Source organism: Heterodontus francisci, unplaced genomic scaffold (assembly GCF_036365525.1).
Source record: "Heterodontus francisci isolate sHetFra1 unplaced genomic scaffold, sHetFra1.hap1 HAP1_SCAFFOLD_89, whole genome shotgun sequence".
In the NCBI taxonomy this organism is placed as follows: Eukaryota; Metazoa; Chordata; class Chondrichthyes; order Heterodontiformes; family Heterodontidae; genus Heterodontus; species Heterodontus francisci.
In genome coordinates, this window is record NW_027140677.1 from 1,278,209 (window position 1) to 1,293,187 (window position 14,979).

The window sequence follows — 14,979 nt, forward strand, 5'->3', positions numbered from 1 at the left end:
AAAACCCCATACACACCTGGCAGGATACTGATACACTGTGAAAAACCCAAACACACCTGGCAGGATCCTGATACACTGTGAAAACCCCATACACACCTGGCAGGATCCTGATACACTGTGAAACCCCCAAACACATCTGGCAGGATCCTGATACACTGTGAAAACCCCATACACACCTAGCAGGATCCTGATGCACTGTGAAAACCCCATACACACCTGGCAGGATCCTGATAAACTATGAAACCCCCATGCGCACCTGGCAGGATTCTGATAAAATGTGAAAATCCCATACACACCTGGCAGGATCCTGATCCACTGTGAAACCCCCATCCACACCTGGTAGGATCCTGATAAACTATGAAACCCCCATACACACCTGGCAGGATCCTGAAAAACTGTCAAAATCCCATGCATACCTGGCAGGATCCTGATACACTGTGAAAACCCCATACACACCTGGCAGGATCCTGATAAACTGTGAAACCCCCATACACACCTGGCAGGACCCTGATAAACTGTCAAACCCCATACACATCTGGCAGAATCCTGACAGACTGTGAAACCCCATTCACACATGGCAGGATCCTGATAATCTGTGGAACCCCCATAGACACCTGAAAGGATCCTGATACACTGTGAAAACCCCATACACACCTGGCAGGATCCTGATAAGCTGTGAAACCCCCATGCACACCTGGCAGGATACTGATAAACTGTGAAACCCCATACACATCTGGAAGGATCCTGATACACTGTGAAAACCCCATACACACCTGGCTGGGTCCTGATAAACTGTGAAACCCCATACACATCTGGAAGGATCCTGATACACTGTGAAAACCCCATACACACCTGGCAGGATCCTGATCCACTTTCAAACCCCCATACACACCTGGAAGGATTCTGATAAACTATGAAACCCCCATACACACCTGGCAGGATCCTGATCAACTGTGAAACCCTCATACACACCAGGCAGGATCCTGATAAACTGTGAAACCCCATAGAACCCTCACAGGATCCTGATACACTGTGAAAGCCCCATACATACCTGGCAGGATCCTGATACCCAGTGAAACCCCATTCTCATCTGGCGGGATCCTGATACACTGTGAAACCCCATAAACACCTGGCAGGTTCCTGAACCACAGTGAAACCCCCATACACACCTGGAAGGATCCTGATACACTGTGAAACCCCCATACACACCTCGAAGGATCCTGATACACTATGAAACCCCATACACACCTGGCAGGATCCTGATAAACTATGAAACCCCCATACACACCTGGCAGGATCCTGATCCACTGTGAAAACCCCATACACACCTGGCAGGATCCTGATCCTCTGTGAAAACTCCATACCCACCTGGCAGATCCTGATGCGCCGTGAAAACCCCATACACACCTGGCAGGATCCTGATCCACTTTGAAAACCCCATACACACCTGGCAGGATCCTGATAAACTGTGAAACCCCCAAACACACCTGGCAGGATACTGATACACTGTGAAAACCCCATACACACCTGGCAGGATCCGCATAAACAGTGAAACCCCCAGACACACCTGGCAGGATCCTGATAAACTGTGAAACCCTCATACACACCAGGCAGGATCCTGATAAACTGTGAAACCCCATAGAACCCTCACAGGATCCTGATACACTGTGAAAGCCCCATACATACCTGGCAGGATCCTGATAGACAGTGAAACCCCATTCTCATCTGGCGGGATCCTGATACACTGTGAAACCCCATAAACACCTGGCAGGTTCCTGAACCACAGTGAAACCCCCATACACACCTGGAAGGATCCTGATACACTGTGAAACCCCCATACACACCTGGAAGGATCCTGATACACTGTGAAACCCCATACACACCTGGCAGGATCCTGATAAACTATGAAACCCCCATACACACCTGGCAGGATCCTGATCCACTGTGAAAACCCCATACACACCTGGCAGGATCCTGATCCTCTGTGAAACCCCCAAACACACCTGGCAGGATACTGATACACTGTGAAAACCCCATACACACCTGGCAGGATCCGGATAAACAGTGAAACCCCCAGACACACCTGGCAGGATCCTGATAAACTGTGAAACCCCCATACACACCAGGCAGGATCCTGATAAACTGTGAAACCACATAGACACCTGACAGGATCCTGATACACTGTGAAAACCCCATACATACCTGGTAGGATCCTGATACACAGTGAAACCACATTCTCATCTGGCAGGATATCTGATACACTGTGAAACCCCATACACACCTGGCAGGTTCCTGCTCCTCAGTGAAACCCCCATGCATATCTGGAAGGAACCTGATACACTGTGAAACCCCATGCACACCTGGCAGGATCCTGATACACTGTGAAACCCCATACCCACCTGGCAGGATCCTGATACACTGTGAATACCCCATACACACCTGGCAGGATCCTGATGCACTGTGAAACCCCCAAACACAACTGGCAGATCCCGTTACACTGTGCAACCCCCATACACACCTTGCATGATGCTGTTACACTGTGGAACCCCCAAACACACCTGGCAGGTTCCTGATACTCTGTGAAAACCCGTACACACCTGGCAGGATCCTGATACACAGTGAAAACCCCATACGGGCCTGGCCGTTTCATGATACACTGTGAAAACCCCATACACACTTGGCAGGACCCTGATGCACTGTGAAAACCCCAAACACACCTGGCAGGATCCTGATACACTTTGAAACCACATTCACACCTGGCAGGATCATGATCCACTGGGAAACCCCCATACACACCTGGAAGGATCCTGATACACTGTGAAAACCCCCTTCACAACTGGCAGGATCCTGATGCACTGTGAAACCCCGATACACATCTGGCAGGTCCTGATTCACTGTGAAACCCCCATACACACCTGGCAAGATCCTGATAAACTATGAAACCCCCATACACACCTGGCAGGATCCTGAAAAGCAGTGAAAACCCCATACACACCTGGCAGGGTCCTGATACACTGTGGAAACCCCATCCACACCTGGTAGGATCCTGATAAACTATGAAACCCCCATACACACCTGGCAGGATCCTGAAAAACTGTCAAAATCCCATGCATACCTGGCAGGATCCTGATACACTGTGAAAACCCCATACACACCTGGCAGGATCCTGATAAACTGTGAAACCCCCATACACACCTGGCAGGACCCTGATAAACTGTCAAACCCCATACACATCTGGCAGAATCCTGACAGACTGTGAAACCCCATTCACACATGGCAGGATCCTGATAATCTGTGGAACCCCCATAGACACCTGAAAGGATCCTGATACACTGTGAAAACCCCATACACACCTGGCAGGATCCTGATAAACTGTGAAACCCCCATGCACACCTGGCAGGATATTGATAAACTGTGAAACCCCATACACATCTGGAAGGATCCTGATACACTGTGAAAACCCCATACACACCTGGCTGGGTCCTGATAAACTGTGAAACCCCATACACATCTGGAAGGATCCTGATACACTGTGAAAACCCCATACACACCTGGCAGGATCCTGATACTCTGTGAAAACCCGTACACACCTGGCAGGATCCTGATACACAGTGAAAACCCCAAACACACCTGGCAGGATCCTGATACACTTTGAAACCACATTCACACCTGGCAGGATCATGATCCACTGGGAAACCCCCATACACACCTGGAAGGATCCTGATACACTGTGAAAACCCCCTTCACAACTGGCAGGATCCTGATGCACTGTGAAACCCCGATACACATCTGGCAGGTCCTGATTCACTGTGAAACCCCCATACACACCTGGCAAGATCCTGATAAACTATGAAACCCCCATACACACCTGGCAGGATCCTGAAAACCAGTGAAAACCCCATACACACCTGGCAGGGTCCTGATACACTGTGGAAACCCCATCCACACCTGGTAGGATCCTGATAAACTATGAAACCCCCATACACACCTGGCAGGATCCTGAAAAACTGTCAAAATCCCATGCATACCTTTCAGGATCCTGATACACTGTGAAAACCCCATACACACCTGGCAGGATCCTGATAAACTGTGAAACCCCCATACACACCTGGCAGGACCCTGATAAACTGTCAAACCCCATACACATCTGGCAGAATCCTGACAGACTGTGAAACCCCATTCACACATGGCAGGATCCTGATAATCTGTGGAACCCCCATAGACACCTGAAAGGATCCTGATACACTGTGAAAACCCCATACACACCTGGCAGGATCCTGATAAACTGTGAAACCCCCATGCACACCTGGCAGGATACTGATAAACTGTGAAACCCCATACACATCTGGAAGGATCCTGATACACTGTGAAAACCCCATACACACCTGGCTGGGTCCTGATAAACTGTGAAACCCCATACACATCTGGAAGGATCCTGATACACTGTGAAAACCCCATACACACCTGGCAGGATCCTGATCCACTTTCAAACCCCCATACACACCTGGAAGGATTCTGATAAACTATGAAACCCCCATACACACCTGGCAGGATCCTGATCAACTGTGAAACCCTCATACACACCAGGCAGGATCCTGATAAACTGTGAAACCCCATAGAACCCTCACAGGATCCTGATACACTGTGAAAGCCCCATACATACCTGGCAGGATCCTGATACACAGTGAAACCCCATTCTCATCTGGCGGGATCCTGATACACTGTGAAACCCCATAAACACCTGGCAGGTTCCTGAACCACAGTGAAACCCCCATACACACCTGGAAGGATCCTGATACACTGTGAAACCCCCATACACACCTGGAAGGATCCTGATACACTATGAAACCCCATACACACCTGGCAGGATCCTGATAAACTATGAAACCCCCATACACACCTGGCAGGATCCTGATCCACTGTGAAAACCCCATACACACCTGGCAGGATCCTGATCCTCTGTGAAAACTCCATACGCACCTGGCAGGATCCTGATCCACTGTGAAAACCCCATACACACCTGGCAGGATCCTGATCCTCTGTGAAAACTCCATACCCACCTGGCAGATCCTGATGCGCCGTGAAAACCCCATACACACCTGGCAGGATCCTGATCCACTTTGAAAACCCCATACACACCTGGCAGGATCCTGATAAACTGTGAAACCCCCAAACACACCTGGCAGGATACTGATACACTGTGAAAACCCCATACACACCTGGCAGGATCCGGATAAACAGTGAAACCCCCAGACACACCTGGCAGGATCCTGATAAACTGTGAAACCCCCATACACACCAGGCAGGATCCTGATAAACTGTGAAACCACATAGACACCTGACAGGATCCTGATACACTGTGAAAACCCCATACATACCTGGTAGGATCCTGATACACAGTGAAACCACATTCTCATCTGGCAGGATAGCTGATACACTGTGAAACCCCATACACACCTGGCAGGTTCCTGCTCCTCAGTAAAACCCCCATGCATATCTGGAAGGAACCTGATACACTGTGAAACCCCATGCACACCTGGCAGGATCCTGATACACTGTGAAACCCCATACCCACCTGGCAGGATCCTGATACACTGTGAAAACCCCATACACACCTGGCAGGATCCTGATGCACTGTGAAACCCCCAAACACAACTGGCAGATCCCGTTACACTGTGCAACCCCCATACACACCTTGCATGATGCTGTTACACTGTGGAACCCCCAAACACACCTGGCAGGATCCTGATACTCTGTGAAAACCCGTACACACCTGGCAGGATCCTGATACACAGTGAAAACCCCATACGGGCCTGGCCGTTTCATGATACACTGTGAAAACCCCATACACACTTGGCAGGACCCTGATGCACTGTGAAAACCCCAAACACACCTGGCAGGATCCTGATACACTTTGAAACCACATTCACACCTGGCAGGATCATGATCCACTGGGAAACCCCCATACACACCTGGAAGGATCCTGATACACTGTGAAAACCCCCTTCACAACTGGCAGGATCCTGATGCACTGTGAAACCCCGATACACATCTGGCAGGTCCTGATTCACTGTGAAACCCCCATACACACCTGGCAAGATCCTGATAAACTATGAAACCCCCATACACACCTGGCAGGATCCTGAAAAGCAGTGAAAACCCCATACACACCTGGCAGGGTCCTGATACACTGTGGAAACCCCATCCACACCTGGTAGGATCCTGATAAACTATGAAACCCCCATACACACCTGGCAGGATCCTGAAAAACTGTCAAAATCCCATGCATACCTGGCAGGATCCTGAAAAACTGTGAAAACCCCATACACACCTGGCAGGATCCTGATAAACTGTGAAACCCCCATACACACCTGGCAGGACCCTGATAAACTGTCAAACCCCATACACATCTGGCAGAATCCTGACAGACTGTGAAACCCCATTCACACATGGCAGGATCCTGATAATCTGTGGAACCCCCAAACACACCTGGCAGGATACTGATACACTGTGAAAACCCCATACACACCTGGCAGGATCCGGATAAACAGTGAAACCCCCAGACACACCTGGCAGGATCCTGATAAACTGTGAAACCCCCATACACACCAGGCAGGATCCTGATAAACTGTGAAACCACATAGACACCTGACAGGATCCTGATACACTGTGAAAACCCCATACATACCTGGTAGGATGCTGATACACAGTGAAACCACATTCTCATCTGGCAGGATAGCTGATACACTGTGAAACCCCATACACACCTGGCAGGTTCCTGCTCCTCAGTGAAACCCCCATGCATATCTGGAAGGAACCTGATACACTGTGAAACCCCATGCACACCTGGCAGGATCCTGATACACTGTGAAACCCCATACCCACCTGGCAGGATCCTGATACACTGTGAAAACCCCATACACACCTGGCAGGATCCTGATGCACTGTGAAACCCCCAAACACAACTGGCAGATCCCGTTACACTGTGCAATCCCCATACACACCTTGCATGATGCTGTTACACTGTGGAACCCCCAAACACACCTGGCAGGATCCTGATACTCTGTGAAAACCCGTACACACCTGGCAGGATCCTGATACACAGTGAAAACCCCATACGGGCCTGGCCGGTTCACGATACACTGTGAAAACCCCATACACACCTGGCAGGACCCTGATGCTCTGTGAAAACCCCAAACACACCTGGCAGGATCCTGATACACTTTGAAACCACATTCACACCTGGCAGGATCATGATCCACTGGGAAACCCCCATACACACCTGGAAGGATCCTGATACACTGTGAAAACCCCCTTCACAACTGGCAGGATCCTTATGCACTGTGAAACCCCGATACACATCTGGCAGGACCTGATTCACTGTGAAACCCCCATACACACCTGGCAAGATCCTGATAAACTATGAAACCCCCATACACACCTGGCAGGATCCTGAAAAGCAGTGAAAACCCCATACACACCTGGCAGGGTCCTGATACACTGTGGAAACCCCATACACACCTGGCAGGGTCCTGATACACTGTGAAACACCGATACACATGTGGCAGGATCCTGATTCACTGTGAAACGTCCATACACACCTGGCAGGATCCTGATAAACTATGAAACCCCCATACGCACCTGGCAGGACCATGATAAAATGTGAAAATCCCATGCACACCTGGCAGGATCCTGATCCACTGTGAAACCCCATTCACAATTGGCAGGATCCTGATACACTGTGAAACCTGATTCTCACCTGGCAGGATCCTGTTACACTGTGTATACCCGATACACATATGGCAGGATCCTGATCCACTGAGAAAACCCCACACACACCTGGCAGGATCCTGATCCACTGTGAAAACTCCATACCCACCTGGCAGCTCCTGATGCACTGTGAAAAACCCATACACACCTGGCAGGATCCTGATACACTGTGAAAACCCCATACACACCTGGCAGGATCCTGATACACTTTCAAAACCCCATAAACACCTGGCAGGATCCTGATACACTGTGAAAAGCCCATACACACCTGGCAGGATCCTGATACACTGTGAAACCCCCAAATACATCTGGAAGGATCCTGATACACTGTGAAAACCCCATACACACCTAGCAGGATCCTGATGCACTGTGAAAATACCATACACACCTGGCAGTTTCCTGATACACTGTGAAGACCCCATACACACCTGGCAGGATCCTGATACACTGTGAAACACCGATACACATCTGGCAGGATCCTGATAAACTGTGAAACCCCCGTACACACCTGGCAGGATCCTGATAAACTATGAAACCCCCATACGCACCTGGCAGGATCCGGATAAAATGTGAAAATCCCATACACACCTGGCAGGATCCTGATCCACTGTGAAACCCCCATCCACACCGGGCAGGATCCTGATAAACTATGAAACCCCCATACACACCTGGCAGGATCCTGAAAAACTGTCAAAATCCCATGCACACCTGGCAGGATCCTGATACACTGTGAAAACCCCATACACACCTGGCAGGATCCTGATAAACTGTGAAACCCCCATACACACCTGGCAGTACCCTGATAAACTGTGAAGCCCCATACACATCTGGCAGAATCCTAACAGACTGTGAAACCCCATTCACACATGGCAGGATCCTGATAATCTGTGGAACCCCCATAGCCACCTGAAAGGATCCTGATACACTGTGAAAACCCCATGCACACCTAGCAGGATCCTGATAAACTGTGAAACCCCCATGCACACCTGGCAGGATACTGATAAACTGTGAAACCCCATACACATCTGGAAGGATCCTGATACACTGTGAAAACCCCATACACACCTGGCTGGGTCCTGATAAACTGTGAAACCCCATACACATCTGGAAGGATCCTGATACACTGTGAAAACCCCATACACACCTGGCAGGATCCTGATCCACTGTGAAACCCCCATACACACCTGGAAGGATTCTGATAAACTATGAAACCCCCATGCACACCTGGCAGGATCCTGATAAACTGTGAAACCCTCATACACACCAGGCAGGATCCTGATAAACTGTGAAACCCCATAGAACCCTCACAGTATCCTGCTACACTGTGAAAGCCCCATACATACCTGGCAGGATCCGAATACACAGTGAAACCCCATTCTCATCTGGCGGGATCCTGATACACTGTGAAACCCCATAAACACCTGGCAGGTTCCTGAACCACAGGGAAACCCCCATACACACCTGGAAGGATCCTGATACACTGTGAAACGCCCATACACACCTGGAAGGATCCTGATACACTGTGAAACCCCATACACACCTGGCAGGATCCTGATAAACTATGAAACCCCCATACACACCTGGCAGGATCCTGAATAACTGTCAAAATCCCATGCACACCTGGCAGGATCCTGATACACTGTGAAAACGCCATACACACCTGGCAGGATCCTGATAAACTGTGAAACCCCCATACACACCTGGCAGGACCCTGAAAAACTGAAACCCCATACACATCTGGCAGAATCCTGACAGACTGTGAAACCCCATTCACACATGGCAGGATCCTGATAATCTGTGGAACCCCCATAGACACCTGAAAGGATCCTGATACACTGTAAAACCCCCTACACACCTGGCAGATCCTGTTACACTGTGAAACCCCCACACAGGCCTGGCCGGATCCTGATACACTGTGGAAACCCCATACACATCTGGCAGGATCCTGATACAATGAGAAACCCCATACACACCTGGAAGGATCCTGATCCACTGGGAAACCCCCATACACACCTGCAAGGATCCTGATACACTGTGAAAACCCATTTCCCACCTGGCAGCATCCTGATGCACTGTGAAACCCCATACTCACCTGGCAGGTTACTGTTACAATGTGTGAACCCGATACACATCTGGCTGGATCCTGATCCACTGTGAAAACCCCATACACACCTGGCAGGATCCTGATCCTCTGTGAAAGCTCCATACCCACCTGGCAGATCCTGATGCGCCGTGAAAACCCCGTACACACCTGGCAGGATCCTGATCCACTTTGAAAACCCCATACACACCTGGCAGGATCCTGATAAACTGTGAAACCCCCAAACACACCTGGCAGGATACTGATACACTGTGAAAACCCCATACACACCTGGCAGGATCCGGATAAACAGTGAAACCCCCAGACACACCTGGCAGGATCCTGATAAACTGTGAAACCCCCATACACACCAGGCAGGATCCTGATAAACTGTGAAACCACATAGACACCTGACAGGATCCTGATACACTGTGAAAACCCCATACATACCTGGTAGGATCCTGATACACAGTGAAACCACATTCTCATCTGGCAGGATAGCTGATACACTGTGAAACCCCATACACACCTGGCAGGTTCCTGATCCTCAGAGAAACCCCCATGCATATCTGGAAGGAACATGATACACTGTGAAACCCCATGCACACCTGGCAGGATCCTGATACACTGTGAAACCCCATACCCACCTGGCAGGATCCTGATACACTGTGAAAACCCCATACACACCTGCCAGGGTGCTGATGCACTGTGAAACCCCCAAACACAACTGGCAGATCCCGTTACACTGTTCAACCCCCATACACACCTTGCATGATCCTGTTACACTGTGTAACCCCCAAACACACCTGGCAGGATCCTGATACTCTGTGAAAACCCGTACACACCTGGCAGGATCCTGATACAGAGTGAAAAACCCATACGGGCCTGGCCGGTTCATGATACACTGTGAAAACCCCATACACACCTGGCAGGACCCTGATGCACTGTGAAAACCCCAAACACACCTGGCAGGATCCTGATCCATCGTGAAGACCCCATAAACACCTGGCAGATCCTGATACACTGTGAAAACCCCATGCACACCTGGCAGGAACATGATCCACTGTGAAACCCCCATACACACCTGGCAGATCCTGTTACACTGTGAAACCCCCACACAGGCCTTGCCGGATCGTGATACACTGTGGAAACCCCATACACATCTGGCAGGATCCTGATACACTGTGAAACCCCATTCACACCTGGCAGGATCATGATCCACTGGGAAACCCCCATACACACCTGGAAGGATCCTGATACACTGTGAAAACCCCATTCACAACTGGCAGGATCCTGATGCACTGTGAAACCCCGATACACATCTGGCAGGATCCTGATTCACTGTGAAAACCCCATACACACCTGGCAGGATCCTGATAAACTATGAAACCCCCATACACACCTGGCAGGATCCTGAAAACCCCATACACACCTGGCAGGGTCCTGATACACTGTGGAAACCCCATACACACCTGGCAGGATCCTGATACACTGTGAAACCCCGATACTCATCTGGCAGGATCCTGATTCACAGTGAAACCCCCATACACACCTGGCAGGATCCTGATAAACTATGAAACCCCCATAGGCACCTGGCAGGACCCTGATAAAATGTGAAAATCCCATGCACACCTGGCAGGATCCTGATCCACTGTGAAACCCCGTTCACATTTGGCAGGATCCTGATACACTGTGAAACCCGATACTCACCTGGCAGGATCCTGTTACACTGTGTAAACCCGATACACATATGGCAGGATCCTGATCCACTGTGAAAACCCCACACACACCTGGCAGGATCCTGATCCACTGTGAAAACTCCATCCCCACCTGGCAGCTCCTGATGCACTGTGAAAAACCCATGCACACCTGGCAGGATCCTGATACACTGTGAAAACCCCATACACACCTGGCAGGATCCTGATACACTTTCAAAACCCCATAAACACCTGGCAGGATCCTGATACACTGAAAACCCCATACACACCTGGCAGGATACTGATACACTGTGAAAAACCCAAACACACCTGGCAGGATCCTGATACACTGTGAAAACCCCATACACACCTGGCAGGATCCTGATACACTGTGAAACCCCCAAACAAATCTGGCAGGATGTTGATACACTGTGAAAACCCCATACACACCTAGCAGGATCCTGATGCACTGTGAAAACCCCATACACACCTGGCAGTTTCCTGATACACTGTGAAGACCCCATACACACCTGGCAGGATCCTGATACACTTTGAAACACCGATACACATCTGGCAGGATCCTGATTCACAGTGAAACCCCAGTACACACCTGGCAGGATCCTGATAAACTATGAAACCCCCATACGCACCTGGCAGGATCCTGATAAAATGTGAAAATCCCATACACACCTGGCAGGATCCTGATCCACTGTGAAACCCCCATCCACACCGGGCAGGATCCTGATAAACTATGAAACCCCCATACACACCTGGCAGGATCCTGAAAAACTGTCAAAATCCCATGCACACCTGGCAGGATCCTGATACACTGTGAAAACCCCATACACACCTGGCAGGATCCTGATAAACTGTGAAACCCCCATACACACCTGGCAGGACCCTGATAAACAGTGAAACCCCATACACATCTGGAAGAATCCTGACAGACTGTGAAACCCCATTCTCACATGGCAGGATCCTGATAATCTGTGGAACCCCCATAGACACCTGAAAGGATCCTGATACACTGTGAAAACCCCATACACACCTGGCAGGATACTGATAAACTGTGAAACCCCATACACATCTGGAAGGTTACTGTTACAATGTGTGAACCCGATACACATCTGGCTGGATCCTGATCCACTGTGAAAACCCCATACACACCTGGCAGGATCCTGATCCTCTGTGAAAGCTCCATACCCACCTGGCAGATCCTGATGCGCCGTGAAAACCCCGTACACACCTGGCAGGATCCTGATCCACTTTGAAAACCCCATACACACCTGGCAGGATCCTGATAAACTGTGAAACCCCCAAACACACCTGGCAGGATACTGATACACTGTGAAAACCCCATACACACCTGGCAGGATCCGGATAAACAGTGAAACCCCCAGACACACCTGGCAGGATCCTGATAAACTGTGAAACCCCCATACACACCAGGCAGGATCCTGATAAACTGTGAAACCACATAGACACCTGACAGGATCCTGATACACTGTGAAAACCCCATACATACCTGGTAGGATCCTGATACACAGTGAAACCACATTCTCATCTGGCAGGATAGCTGATACACTGTGAAACCCCATACACACCTGGCAGGTTCCTGATCCTCAGAGAAACCCCCATGCATATCTGGAAGGAACATGATACACTGTGAAACCCCATGCACACCTGGCAGGATCCTGATACACTGTGAAACCCCATACCCACCTGGCAGGATCCTGATACACTGTGAAAACCCCATACACACCTGCCAGGGTGCTGATGCACTGTGAAACCCCCAAACACAACTGGCAGATCCCGTTACACTGTTCAACCCCCATACACACCTTGCATGATCCTGTTACACTGTGTAACCCCCAAACACACCTGGCAGGATCCTGATACTCTGTGAAAACCCGTACACACCTGGCAGGATCCTGATACAGAGTGAAAAACCCATACGGGCCTGGCCGGTTCATGATACACTGTGAAAACCCCATACACACCTGGCAGGACCCTGATGCACTGTGAAAACCCCAAACACACCTGGCAGGATCCTGATCCATCGTGAAGACCCCATAAACACCTGGCAGATCCTGATACACTGTGAAAACCCCATGCACACCTGGCAGGAACATGATCCACTGTGAAACCCCCATACACACCTGGCAGATCCTGTTACACTGTGAAACCCCCACACAGGCCTTGCCGGATCGTGATACACTGTGGAAACCCCATACACATCTGGCAGGATCCTGATACACTGTGAAACCCCATTCACACCTGGCAGGATCATGATCCACTGGGAAACCCCCATACACACCTGGAAGGATCCTGATACACTGTGAAAACCCCATTCACAACTGGCAGGATCCTGATGCACTGTGAAACCCCGATACACATCTGGCAGGATCCTGATTCACTGTGAAAACCCCATACACACCTGGCAGGATCCTGATAAACTATGAAACCCCCATACACACCTGGCAGGATCCTGAAAACCCCATACACACCTGGCAGGGTCCTGATACACTGTGGAAACCCCATACACACCTGGCAGGATCCTGATACACTGTGAAACCCCGATACACATCTGGCAGGATCCTGATTCACAGTGAAACCCCCATACACACCTGGCAGGATCCTGATAAACTATGAAACCCCCATAGGCACCTGGCAGGACCCTGATAAAATGTGAAAATCCCATGCACACCTGGCAGGATCCTGATCCACTGTGAAACTCCGTTCACATTTGGCAGGATCCTGATACACTGTGAAACCCGATACTCACCTGGCAGGATCCTGTTACACTGTGTAAACCCGATACACATATGGCAGGATCCTGATCCACTGTGAAAACCCCACACACACCTGGCAGGATCCTGATCCACTGTGAAAACTCCATCCCCACCTGGCAGCTCCTGATGCACTGTGAAAAACCCATGCACACCTGGCAGGATCCTGATACACTGTGAAAACCCCATACACACCTGGTAGGATCCTGATACACTTTCAAAACCCCATAAACACCTGGCAGGATCCTGATACACTGAAAACCCCATACACACCTGGCAGGATACTGATACACTGTGAAAAACCCAAACACACCTGGCAGGATCCTGATACACTGTGAAAACCCCATACACACCTGGCAGGATCCTGATACACTGTGAAACCCCCAAACAAATCTGGCAGGATGTTGATACACTGTGAAAACCCCATACACACCTAGCAGGATCCTGATGCACTGTGAAAACCCCATACACACCTGGCAGTTTCCTGATACACTGTGAAGACCCCATACACACCTGGCAGGATCCTGATACACTTTGAAACACCGATACACATCTGGCAGGATCCTGATTCACTGTGAAACCCCAGTACACACCTGGCAGGATCCTGATAAACTATGAAACCCCCATACGCACCTGGCAGGAT